The sequence below is a fragment of the Callospermophilus lateralis genome, chromosome 18 (assembly GCF_048772815.1).
Source record: "Callospermophilus lateralis isolate mCalLat2 chromosome 18, mCalLat2.hap1, whole genome shotgun sequence".
Taxonomy (NCBI): Eukaryota; Metazoa; Chordata; class Mammalia; order Rodentia; family Sciuridae; genus Callospermophilus; species Callospermophilus lateralis.
This window is the reverse complement of record NC_135322.1, coordinates 10,665,087-10,679,089: the sequence shown is the minus strand read 5'-3', so window position 1 is coordinate 10,679,089 and position 14,003 is coordinate 10,665,087.

Below are 14,003 nucleotides of genomic sequence, written 5' to 3'. Positions count from 1 at the left end.
TGCACTGAGGTAAGGATTTAGGTAGATGTAGCCAATTGTACCAAAGGCCAGCCCTTTCCCCACTACTCTGACATCATGCCTCTGTCACCTATCAAATTTCCAACATGTACACCTATTTTGGACATTTCTGTTGAGCTCATTGGTCTCTCTCTGCTCCATGCCTCCTCGCAGATGACCACCCCACCCCACCCCACCCCCAGGTCAGCCTTTCAACTGTGGGTCGGGCCCTCTGTCCAAATTTTCCCATTTTATAAGGACACCATTTATATTGAATTAGGGCCCACCCTCCCACCCCAATATCACATTTTAACTTGGGTACCTCTGGAAAGACCCTGTTTCTGAATAAGGTTGCTTCCCAAGATACCAGGATTAAGACTTAAGCATTTCTTTTGTGGACATGACAATCCTTCCCTCCTTGATATTGAGGATTGAACCCAGGAGCACTTAAAAAAATTAAAAAAAAAAAAAAAAAAAATATATATATATATATATATATATATATATATATATATATATATATATATTTGTAGATGGACACCTTATGTTTAGTTTATTAGTTTATTTTTATGTGGTGCTAAGGATCGAACCCAGTGCCTCTCATGTGCTAGGCAAGTGCTCTACCACTGAGGCACAGCCCCAGCCCTCGTTTTTACCTTTTGAGACAGGGTCTTACTGAGTTACTGAGGCTGGCCTTACATTGGGTTTGTCCTGCCTCAGCTTCCTCAATAAGTAGGATTACAGATGTGCTCTTCTTCCCCAGCTCATTTTATTTCTTGTTAGAGTATCTTTATTACTAATGTGTGTATGAGTGTGTGTGTGTGTGTGTGTGTGTGTGTGTGTGTGTGTTTGCAGTGCTGGAAATCAAATTCAGGGCTTCACACATGCTAGATAAATGTTCTACCACTGAGCCACACCCCCGACCTACTTCCTACTAATTCTTGGAGAGTGTATCTGTAAATAGCAATTTTCTGAGTTGTGCTCATTTGAAAATCCCTTTTGTTCTTTTATTCTCACGATTGGAATCTGGAATTCTGGGTTCTTAGTTCTTTTCCTTGCAAAGTTAGAAGTAATTGCTCTTCTTTCTCTCTGACTTCTGGGTGGCCTCTGAGAAGAGTTTTGACCCATCTGATTCTCCTTCCTTCACAGTCTCATCCATAGGTGTCATTTTCTCCAGGATCACTAATTAGCAGCATGACCTTGAGCCAGCAACTCATTTCTTTGTCAGTCTGTTCATCTCTGAAATGGGTGTAACAACAATACAAGTGTTAAGAGGAATTAACACGTGAAGAATTAGCACGTGAAAGTGCTTAGAACTGGACTTGATCTGCAGTAGAGGGATTATTGTTAGGATTTTTCAAATAAATAAGTAGCCTTTGACCTGGTCCTGGGAGGTGGCAGCTGGAGCTACCATTGCATCACAGTCCCTCACAAGGCACTTCTGAACCCAGTGTTGTGTGAATGAACCCTGCAGAGGCCGAGCCCCACAGAAAGCCACTTCTCCACCGCAGCCTCAGCTTGCCATCTGCAGTTACTGAGGATTCAGTAAGACCAGAGTCCGGTCTTGCGATGGCCCGGTTCGCTCACCTCTTGATTCTAAGTACTGAGCACCGGGGTGCCCTGCGCTGCGACAGGCACTGGGACAGCTGTGCAGCCCACTTCCTGTGGCCACCCGGCCCTGGCATCATTAGTCCATTGGAGAGACGAGAGAACTAAGCCCCGAGTGGTCTAAAGAAGTACTACGAATCAGGGTCCTTGGGGGCCCCCAGGGTAAGCGGGCAGGACTCGGTCCCCGGGGGCTGGGAATGGCATTGCCAACCCTGCGGCGCATCTCCTGCCGCTGGCGCCAGGGGGCGCCGGCGCCCCACGAGAGGCTTTGCCCGCGGGCTCCCGGGGGCGGGCAGAAGCGCCGGGACCACACGGTGAGGGCGGCGGTCCCCGCCCGGTCCCGCCCTGTCCCGCCCCGAGGGCTTCCCGCCACTCGGGTTTCCCGCCACACGGGAGCTGCAAAGTCCGCCGCCCGGGTTAGCGTCACTGTCAGCGGCGGGCTAGGGGCGGGCGGGCGGCTCTGGCGGTGCCACCTGGCGCTCGACGCGGGACTCCGGCCGGGGAAGCCGGGTGCGTCGCCGGGTCCCCGCGGGACCAGCTCCGATTCCCGCGCCCCCAGCGCGGAGCCGCGTCCTCGTTCCAGACCCCAAATCCGAGGTCCAGCCGCCCGGGTCCCCCGCGGGCCGCCAGGTCCCTGCCCGGGTCCCCTCTGCGCCCCGGAAGGGCTGGGGAGCCGCGGCCCTGGGGGCGGAGGCGCGGCCGGGGCACGGTGACCAGGCCGGTGTCCCCGCCGCCTCTAAACTTAGCCGCGGTGACGCGCGGCCCGGCCATCGCGGCGGGGCCGGGGACGCAGGGGGCCCGAGCGGAGGGGGGCGGCGCGGCTCCGCGAGCCTCTATTTATAGCGCCCCGCGCCCGAAATAGCGCGGAGCGGAGCGGCCGGTATGACGCGGGAGCCGCCAGGGGCTGACTCACCCGGGCCCAAGTGGAGGCCCCCGGATGGGGACAGTGGAGGCGCCTGGACCCGACCCTGCGCCCTCCTGGATGCCTTTTTTTGCTGGGACATCCTAAGTGAATAGGACGTGGGTGGATATGCAGTAAAAGCGAAGGACTGCAGCATGAGACAGTGAGGTTGGCTCAGAGGTGGGACTTTCACCAAAGAGCCCAGAGTTGAGGAAGTCTTTAAACAAAAAAAGAGTGGTTGGGAAAGAGAGAAGTTAAACCAGAGATGCACCCCGGTTTCTCACCAACTGACTTGAGGCGCTTTGGAGGTAAAGGACCCTGGGCATTCCAGAGCATGTCTCCTCTATTCCTCATGACTCTGCATGCTGTTCCCACTCCCTAAACTGCCTTTCCCTACCTTCTCAGCCTTTGAGAACTCATACATCCTTGAGCACCAGGAGCTGAGGGCAGTCCCTCACAAATAAAAAATCCACCTGGGAACCCCAGGAGGGCTGAGCCAGGACCACCATGTCATCACCATGTCCCTAGCACAGCACCGGACAGGCCTCAGGAGGAATTAACTACATGCATAAGAAGTGTTAGTAGGACTGCAGCCTGTCATCCCAGCCATTTAGGAGGCCGAGACAGGAGGATTGGGAGTTCAAAGCCAGCCTTAGCAACTTGGGGAGCTTAGCAACTCAGTGAGACCCTGCATCTAAATAAAATACAAAAAAGGGCTGGGGATGTGGCTCAGTGGTTAAGACTCCCTGGGTTCAATTCCAAGTACTAAAAAAAAAAAAAAAAAAAAGGAAAAGGAAAAAAAGAAAGAAAAGAAAAACAAATTAAAAAGGGGCAGGAATGCAGCTCAGTGGTAGAGCACCCCTGGATTCATCCGTTTATTTTTCTTGTCTTAGAGAATTTGCAAAGACTTCCAGTCTTATGTTAAAATGTTAAATAGTAAAGTTAATTGAGCCTCATTTAGTCTACAACACAACCTTCTGAGATGACTTATCTGGTTAAATACATTTCATAGAGAGGAAACTAAGGCACAGAGAGGTTAGGTTTTTGTTCAAGGACATACAATGTAAGCAACCAAATCAGGGCTCCACTCAAAGCTTTTTTTCTTTTCTCTCTTTCTTTCTCTTTTCTTTTCTTTTTTTTGTATCAGGATTGAACCCAGGGGCACTTAACCACTGAGCCACATCCCCAGCCCTTTTTTATATTTTATTTTGAGACAGGGTCTCACTGAGTTGCTTAGGGCCTCACTAAGTTGCTAAGACTGGCTTTGAACTTGCATCCTCCTGCCTCAGCCTCCTGAGTCACTGGGATTACAGGTGTGTGTGACCACGCCCGGCTCACATGTGGTTCTTGAGACCTTGAAATGTGACTGGTTCAAAATGAGAGACGCTGAGAGTTTAGATCCACATTGATTTTAAAGATTTAGTGCAAGAAACGCATGTAAAAAAAAAAAAAATCACCTTAATAATGTAATCCCAGCGACTCAGGAGGCTGCAGAGGAGGATCCTGACTTCAAAGTCAGTCTCAGCAAAGGTGAGGCACTAAGCAACTCAGTGAGATCCTGTTTCTAAATAAAATACAAAATAGGGCTGGGATGTGGCTCAGTGGTGGAGTGCCCCTGTGTTCAATTTCCAGTACCAAAAAAAAAAAAAAAAAAAGAAAGAAAGAAAGAATAAAAATAATAATAATAATAATAATAATAATAATAATAATAATAGCTGAGAGTGCCATTAAACTAAAAATTTTCTGCAGAGCTAAGGAAACAAGAGTGTGAAGAGAAAGTATACAGAATGGGAGAAAATCTTGGCCACCTGCTCCTCCAATAGGGGATTAATATCCAGAATCTATGGAGGACTCAAAAAACTCAACACCAAAGACATAATAATAACCCAATCTATAAATTGAAAAAAAAAAAAAACTAAACAAAAACTTCTCAAAAGAAGAAACACAAATGGCCAACAAACACATGAAAAAGTGTTCAACATCTCTAGCAACCAGGGAATTGCAGAGCAAAACTAGACCAAGATTCCACCTCCCTCCAAATGGCAATGATCAAGAATACTAATGATGATGCATGCCTGTGAGGTTGGGGGCAAGTCCTCTTGCACATTGTTGGTGGGACTGTAGGCTCTACAAGGACTCTGGAAAGCAGTATGGGATTCCTCAAAAAACTAGGGGTGGAGTCACCATGTGACCCAGATACCCCACTCCTTGGCATTTTCCCAAAAGGTCTGAACTCAGCACACTGCAGTGGCACGGCCACCTCGATGTTCGGAGCAGCACAACTCACAACAGCTAAACTACGGCATCAACCCAGACGCCCGTCAGTGGATGGATGGATGAAGAGACTGTGGTGTGTGTATATGGTGGGGTTCTACTCAGCCATAAGAAAGAATGAAATCATGGCAGTTCTGGTAAATGGATGGAAATGGAGACTACCATGCTACGTGAAATATGCCAATCACAAAAAACAAAGGCCGAATGTTTTCTCTCATGTGGAAGATAGAGTGAAATATAGGAAGGGGAGAAGGATGGGAAAGCATGAGGAATCAACCAAATATAAATCAATAGATGAGCAGAAGGAAGTCTGGCAGAGAAAAGGGAAGGGGAGAGGGGAGGGAGGATGGTAAGGAATAGGGAAGGATCATGAACTGAAATCAATTTCCAAGCATGCATGAGTTTGCTGGGCTGAACCCAATCACTATGAAGAACTATAAAGCTAAGCTCCAATTAAAAAAAAAAAAAAAAAAAAAAGACAACTTGCTCGGCTGGGGCTGTAGCTCAGCGGCCAAACACTTGCCTGGCATGTGTGAAGCACTGGGTTCTATCCTTAGCACCATGTAAAAAGAAATAAAGGCATTCTGTCCATCCATGAGTACAAAAATTTTAAAAAATAAAAAATACTTCCTCATAGTACATGTTGAAATATTAGTATTTTGGTTTTATCCAGTTTTATATAACACAACAAGATTATTTCCACCTGTCCTTTTTTCTTTAACATTTGTTTTTAAAATAAAACCATACTTGTTCACTGGGCAAGGTGACATAAACTTGTAGTCCCAGCTACTCAGGAGGTTGAGGCAGGTGGATTACAAATTCAAGGTCAGCTCTGGACACTTAGGGAGACTGCGGCTCAAAAAAGAAAGAAAGAAAAGATATTTGGAGACAGAGTCTCACTGAGTTGCTTAGGGCCTTGCTGAGTTGCTGAGGCTGGCTTTGAACTTTCAATCCAATTGCCTCAGCGTCTGAGTGCCGGGATCACAGGTGTGCACCAATATGCTCCACCCTGTCTCAAAATTTAAATAAATAAATAAAAAGTAGAATGAAAGCCAGACTCGGTGGGTACACCTGTAATCCCAGCAGCTCAGGAGGCTGAGGCAGGAGGATCACTTGAGCCCAGGAGCTCAAGTTCAACCTGGGCAACACAGTGAGACACCCCATCTCCAAAAATCAATAAATGCAATTGTACTTGTGGCCCGCATTCTATTTCTCATGGAGAGCACTGGCTCACAGGATTTGTGTTCTTCATTTGGGAGGACATGGGGTACTAGGGAGCCATTTGTGAATCCGCAGATGCACTGGGAGCTTCTGGAACAATCTAGACACAGTGTGTGCAGGCAGAGTGACTGATGCTCAGGTCCAATGCGGCCTGTGCAGGATGCTCTGCAGTCCCTGACTCTTCCACACCTGGAGAAGAGGCTACTTAACTGAGAAAGACCACAGAGTCACAGGCAGGACTCTGTGGCCACCCTGGATATGGGGTTTAATTTTTTACTCAGACAGTGCAAACACGTGCCTCTGCGGACAACATTGCTGAAGTCTACAAAGCTAAGAGCACAGGTGTAGCTCAGTGGTAGAGCACTTGCCCTTCATGCATGAGGCCCTGGAATCCATCCCCAGCACCACAAATAACAAAAGCAAACAAACTCCCAATGCTGAGATGGACAATCTCCCCAGCCAGAAGATCCAGGCTGCGGGAGGTCCTGAGTTCCAGTGCTCCCCCCCCTTACAGGTGCACTGATGAGCCCTGCCGACTCGGACCCTCATTCTTCATCTAGGAACCAAAAGTGTTTGTTCCTGTTCTCAGGACGTTAGGGGAACTGAATGGGGTCATCTGTGCTGAGGGCTTGTGCGTGGTCCACTAGGGAACAAGCCCCGCTCAATGGGGCCCAGTGTGGGGGGCTGGAGTGGGGGGATGGTTGTTGTTGTTTGTTTGTTTGTTTTTGTCTGTGCCAGGGATTGAACCCAGGGGCCCTTAACCACTAAACCAGTCCTTTTTGTGCTTTATTTAGAGACAGGGTCTTTTATTTTTTTTATTTTTTAGATGTTGATGGACCTTTATTTTATTCATTTATCTATATGCGGTGCCGAGAATCAAACCCGTTGCCTCACACATCCAGGCAAGGGCTCTTCCACTGAGCCACACCCCAGCCCCTAGAGACAAGGTCTTGCTAAATTGCTTAGCACCTCCTTAAATTGCTGAAACTGGCTTTGAGCTCGGATCTTCTGCCTCAGCCTCCAGGGCCACTGGGATTATGGTTGCTCACCAACCCAGGCTCTGCAGGGTTCTTGAAGGGGGCGATGTTGAGCTGAGCCTTGAAAAGTGAGGAAGTGCCCAGTATGTGGGGAAGAACAGGAAAGGCCCAGGGCTCAGAGGCAGAGGCACACTTGGGAAAGGCACACAGTTTGGAAATGGTTTGAGGGCAGAGTTGACAGTGTTGGTGTGGAGTGAGGGTGGAGGGAGAGATGGGATCAAAGAAGGTGGCCTCATTCAGGCCACTTAGGGTCCTGTGAGTCAGAAGAATGGAGACTAGGGAGCCACAGCAGGCTCTGAGCAGGAGAGGGACCTGACGGGGTCCAAGTTCCCTCTGGACAGGAGTGGGCAGGATTGGGGAGGGAGATCAGGAAGGAGGCTGGGAAGGGTGAGGTGGGATAGGGGGACACATGAAATCCTTAAATGTCAGAATGGAGATGAGTGATGAGCCGTGGAAGACCAGAGGCAGGAAGAGATCCAGGCCTCCATGGGAATCGTGGGGCGGGGCAAAGGCACAGGGTGAAACCTTGTGTGACTCCCAGGGGGAGGCATTCAGGATGTGGTTAGACCCGGGGTCCAGGTGCAGCCAGACGCCCCATGCTCAGGTGGAGCTGGGGTCCTGACCAGGAGAGGTGGAAGGTGTGCTGGGCCACCTTCACTGCAGGGCCAAATGATTATGTCCCCCAGGTTCATTGTGGAAACCCCAACCCCATGTGATGCTCTTAGAGGCGGAGGCCTTTGGAAGGTGGCTGAATCTTGAGGGTCGGGCCCCCACAAAAGGGATTAGTGCCCTCATAAAATGAACCACAGAGAGCTCTCATGCCACCACACAGAGGTGGTCACCAGAGGGCTTATGCAGTCCCCACACCTCCCCTTGCTTTCTTCCTGTGTCCTGACTGAAAAATCACAGAAATCCTTGACCTCTGTGACCTTCCATCAGCTGGTTTTTCCCAGCACCCGGGTCCCCAGCAGAAGCCTGGAACATTCCCAGGTGCTCATAAGGGCTTTGATGTTGTTGCCTCAAAAACACTGAAAGAAACTGGCCCCCACCTGAGCCAGCCTCAGGCCCTCATGTCAGCCAGCCCTGAGCCCTAGCCGTGGACACACTCACCCACCCAGAGCCTCTGGCTCTCGATGTCCATCACCAGGACCCGCTGCAGGCCACTCTGCAAGTCCCCAAAGAAATGCTTTGGATGATTCACCCTGTGCTTTAGCCTGTCTTTGAAATCCTAATGAGTCCCATTTCAGGGTGGTGGGGGTATTTCCTGGTAGGAGGTCCCCTGCCACCACTTCTGTAGAGATTCCAGCCTTAGCTCCTATGGATGAGACAAGGGCAGACCTTGACCCGGATGCGCTCTCCCTGTGCTGGCCCCCCTGAGGAATTCCTGTCATTTTGAAGCCATCCCATCTATGGTACTTGGTTGCAGCCGACCGACCCAGCTAAGCTGCTACCATTAGCCAGCCATGACTGTGGATGTGTCCTCAGAGGTTCTCAGGCAAGAGGACACCTGGGGACATGGAAATGCCTGATCCTGAAAGAGCCCAGATGCATCCCCTCAGGAGACCTGAAAAGTCCCAACCAGCCCAGGCCTCACAGGGTCACTGCCTCTGGGCACAATCTTGCATACCCAAGGAGCAGGGGTAGTGAGGAGTGTCAGGACCACTGTTTTGTTTTGTTTTGTTTTTTTGTAGTTGTGTATGGACGGCATGGGTTTGTTTTATTTATTTATTTTTATGTGGTGCTGAGGATGGAACCCAGTGCCTCACACATTCTAGGCAAGCGCTCTACCACTGAGCTACACAGCCCCAGAATCGGTTCTTGTGGATCATGGAGAGGGACAGTGAATTAATCAGGGATCTCTCATCCTCAGATGCAAACTAGTTTAGGAAAATGTATTGACTCTCCAAAGTAGTGCTGGGTGTGGTGGCCCATGCCTGTAATCCCAGCCAATCAGGAGGCTGAGATAGAAGGATTGCAAATTTGAGGCCAGCCCCAGCAATTTAGGAAGGCCCTAAGCAACTTAGACAGACCCTGTCTCAAAATTAAAAAAAAAAAAAAAAAAATTGGAAAGGGCTGGGCATGTAGTTCAGGTGAGTTTTTTTTTTTTTTTTTTTTTTTTTGAGAGAGAATTTTTTAATATTTATTTTTTAGTTTTCAGCGGACACAATATCTTTGTTTGTATATGGTGCTGAGGTTGAACCTAGGCCGCATGCATGCAAGGGGAGCGCACTACCACTTGAGCCACATCCCCAGCCCCCTGGGCACGTAGTTCAGTGGTAAAACATCCCTGGGTAAATCCCCAGTACAATCAATCAATCAATCAATAAAATAGTAACCAGCTTCAGTCACAGCTGGATCCAGGGTCCCACCTGATGATATGAAGTCACTGTCCCTATTTCTCAGTACGTTTTTCCCACCTGGGCAGGCTCTCCTTCAGATAGCAAAGATGGTCTCAGAAGCTCTAGGCTCACAACCCACCTTCTTGGCAAACCAAGAGGTCTCCTGCCTAATGGTCCCACAGCCATCATTACCTGGGCACTGTTGGGTCACTCGCCCAACCCTGATCCAATCACTGTGGTCAGAGGGCAGACAAACCAGAATGCGCTGATTGGTTGGGCCTGGGTCACATAGCCCTCCCTGGACAGGGAAAATGGGGAGTCCCGGGACAACCAGGTGAGCTGAAGTTTAGAATGGGGGAGTTTCCCAAAGGACAGGCTGGATGGTATCGGCAGAGGGTTGGAAATGTCACAGGCACCAGTGCAGGTAGGAGATGAGAGAGATGGGGAAACAGTTTCCTCCTGGGCTAGGGGTTCTGGGAACGCGGAAAGGGTCAGCATCCAACGAACAGGCCACGGTGGCAATTCCCATGGCTGGGTGATGAGTAGGTGCTGAACAGACGGCAGCCATTATTCCTTAAATGTCCATCAACATCTAATAAAAATAAGTGGCGTCTGTATCCTGGGAGAGAGGTAAAGCGCTCACAGGCACAGGAGTGGACCAAAGTGAAGGGAAGAGCCGCGGGTGGGAGCTCATCTACATTCTGCAAGCTCAGCCCCCAGCTGGTCCCTCTCCAGGCTCCTACCTCCAGGAGCAAGAGATGGACTGGAGTGTCACCAGGCTAGGCAAGCGCTCTGCACCCAGCCACAGTCCGTTCTTCCCCTTTATTTTAACGTCATCTTATTTTACTTGCTCTACGGTGCTTAAAACAATCTGAAGTCATAGTGACTTACTTTCTGCCCTTGCCCTGGGCAGTGGAACATCTGCCCCATGAGCGCAGGGATCTTGGTCTTGTCCACTACTTGCTCTTGTCCCCACAGCACGGAGCCACACACCAGCAGGCCCTTGACAAATAGATCTCGAATGGCTGGACAAATATTACCAATAAAGCCAAATAGTGCCCGGTCACACGTCTGTAATCCCTGCGGCTCGGGAGGCTGAGGCAGGAGGATCTCAAGTTCTGGGTCAATCTACGCAACTTGGCCGGACCCTGAACCAAACAAACAAACAAAAAAATGAGTAAATAAAAGGGCTGGGGCTGCAGCTCAGTGGTAGGGCAGCCCTGGGTTCCACCTCAACGGCACGAAAAAAACAAACCGCCCAGTTTTCTGAGAGCTCCCCACTCCGGGGGGCATCCAAGCTCTCGCGGAATGATCGTCCCTTGCAACGCATTCGAATTAATTCACCCTCAAGTTCCTCAGGGGCGCGTGGGGCCCCGCTCCTGCCCGCCGTCCCCACGGGCGCCGCCAGGGGGCGCAGCGCCGCCGCCACAGCGCGCAGCCGGTGCCGGGCCGACGCGTCCCGAAGTCCCTGGAATGTTCCGCGCGGCGCAGCGGCGGCCAGGCTCCGGCTCCTGGGAGCGAGCGGCGTGCGCGGCGCGGGCGGCCGGGCGGCGGACCCGCCTGGAGCGGGAACTCAGGCGCGCCCCCGGCCGCGGGGCTCGCGGGGGGCGCGCACGGCCTCGGGAGCCCGCGCGGCGCAGCGTCCATTTTTACCCCAGCGCCGCTAAAAATAGTGGCTGCGCTGGGAGCGGAGCCCGAAATAGCGGCCCCCAGATAAGGCAGGACGACTCAGCGCTTCCGGGGAGCGGAAGGGAGGCCGCGGAGGGGGAGCGGTGCTGTCCCCAGCGCGCCCCCACTCCATCCCGCGGCCACGCTCGCCTCCAGCTGCGACCCCAGCCCCCCTGCCGCCGCCAGCCTGGCCGTGTCCCTGGTCCTGTGCCCCCGCCTCAGCCTCACCTCCATCCTCATCCCAGACCATAATTCCCCTTCCCCCGCCGATCCTAATTTTCATTCTCAATCCCTGTCCCTCAACTATGTCCCCAGATGGTATCCCCATCCCCCACCGACCCTACTCCTGGCCCTGTTCTCCTTCCCACCCGTGTCACCAATCTTGTGCTCCCCCATCCCAGTCCTCAAACCCAACTTCCCTGGGGGTGGAAGGTCACAGGAAGTCTGAGCGCGGGGGGCTGGGGTGGGGATGGGATGCTCTAGTGAGGGTCTGACTTCTTGGTTTGTTTCTACAGAGAGCAGCTAGGCTTAGGTTTGGGTATGGGGACTCTTCGCAGGATCTGGGTAAAGGGTGCCCTCGCATCAGGGTTCATCCTGTGTGACCAGAATTGCGGCTTAGGCTGGAGGATAGATGCAGGTTTTTTGTGGCTGAGTTTAGGATCTTTGTGTCACCAGAGTCAGGGCTCAGCCTGAGACCCAGTGCTTTGGTGACCAATCCTAATTCCACTAAGATTCTAACCTCCCTTCCAAGTCAGTGATTGGACACAACAGCTCTAGACGGGGGACAGACAGAACCCTGCCAGATCTCCCTGGCATTAAACCCTCGGAGACCCTTCCTCTACCAAATCCTGTGACTTTCAGTGGCCATGAGTGCCTATGCAGGGGTCAGCCTCAAGGATCTGTGCTGCAGTTTCCACCTGTCACTGCCACTTCAGGTCTCTGAAAGAGAATTGCCCTGCCCTGTGTGGCCCAGGAAGGGGGCTATACCAGACAGATGTTAGTTCAATGACAATTTAGGCCCAACAGCTTGGCAATGGATGGGAGGCAGCCTCAAGGGGTGATAAGGTCCCTGTCTCTGGGGGACACCAAGCTTTAGCCAGGTATCCAATTGCTGTGCTGTCTGGATGGGGAGACACACACACACACACTGGCCTGGCAGAAGGATTAATTAATTAATTAATTAATCCTGTAAGGCTAGAGGAATCACGTTGTTAGGATCAGGAATTACAAGGCGGACCAGACCATACCGGCCTGGTGGGTCAGAGTGAGGAGGCCCTAACGGCCCTGGGGAGCCAGGGCGAGGTGTGAGCACAGCAGGTTTGCTTTGGTAAGACTCCTGGTTGCCAGTGGAGGTAGACTGAGCAGAGGGGCCTGAACCTTAGTGGGAGTGGGGAGTGTGGGAGGTGGGAAGGAGAAGGGAGCAGGGTTGTTATTTTTGTTTGGCTGGTTTTTGTTCTTATTGTGCTGGGGATCAACCCAGGGCTTCCATGTGTGGGAAACCCTCTGTCACTGAGCTGCAGCCCCAGAAGGAGAAGGCAGATTTGAGAGACTGTCAGGAGGCAAGAAGGGCCAGAAGTGGCTAAGTGGCTGGGGAGAGGAGACATGCTGGAATGAGGCCCAGGTCCCACCCAGATGGAGGGTGGTTAGTGGGATCCTCTCAGATGAGGTCTGGAGGGAGCTAGCGTGAGTGGAAGGGCTCCAGGCTAGTTTCAAAGTCAGTCCAGAGATGGTCATTTTTAAATTTCTATTTTTGTTTGTTTACTTTTGGGGGAGAGTGGTAAGGGGCATGGAACCCAGGGGGCGCTTAACCACTGAGTCACATCCCCAGCCCTTTTTTGTATTTTATTTAGAGACAGGGTCTCACTGAGTTTCTTAGCACCTGGCCATTGCTGAGGCTGGCTTTGAACTTTCAATCCTCCTGCCTCAGCCTCTTAGCTGCTGGGATTACAGGTGTGTGCTACTGCACCCAGTAATTTGTTTACTTAATTCTTACATAACATTTGTATAAATGAGGTGCAATGTAATGGTTCAGTTCATGTATATATTGGGTAGTGATAAAATAAGGGTAACTAGCATGTCCACCACCTTAAACTTTTTTTATTATTTCTTTTTTAAATTTTTTTAATATTTATTTTTCAGTTTTCGGTGGACACAACATCTTTGTTTGTATGTGGTGCTGAGGATAGAACCCAGGCCGCATGCATGCCAGGCGAGCGCGTTACCGCTTGAGCCACATCCCCAGCCCTTATTATTTCTTTATGGTATCTACTTTTTAATTTATTAAAATATCCTTGCTTTATTTATTTATTTATGTGGTGCTGAGGATTGAACCCAGTGCCTCACATATGTGAGGCAAGCCCTCAACCACTGAGCTACAACCCCAGCCCCTAGTTTTTAATTTTTATTTTATGTTTTTTTTTTTTTTTTTTGGTACTGGGAAATGAACCCAGGGGTGCTTAATCACTGGGCCACCTCCCCAGGCCTTTTTATTTTTTATTTTGAGACAGGATCTCAGTTGCTTAGGGTCTTGCTAAGTTGCTGAAGATGGCCTCAAACTGTGGTCCTCCTGCCTCAGCCTCCTGCATCACTGGGATTACAGGCATGCTCCACCAAGCCTAGATGGTACCTGCTCTTTACTGTTTTAATAAATGCAAAAGGATGTACCTTGAAAAAGTACATTTCACCAGGTGACATGGCACATACCTGTAATCTCAGCAACTCTGGAGGCCAATACAGGAGGATTACAAATTTGAGGCCAGTTTCAGCAACTTAGCAAGATCCTGTCTCAAAATAATAAAAAGGACCAGGGATATAGCTCAGTGATAGAGTGCCTCTAAGTTCCATCCCCCAACAGGAGAATAAATAAATTTCCCTCCTCCCTCTGATCCTAGCTTCCCAATGCTAACTCTTTCTTATGTGTGGCCAATAGGGTTAATTTTGCTCTCACAAGGTCTCCCA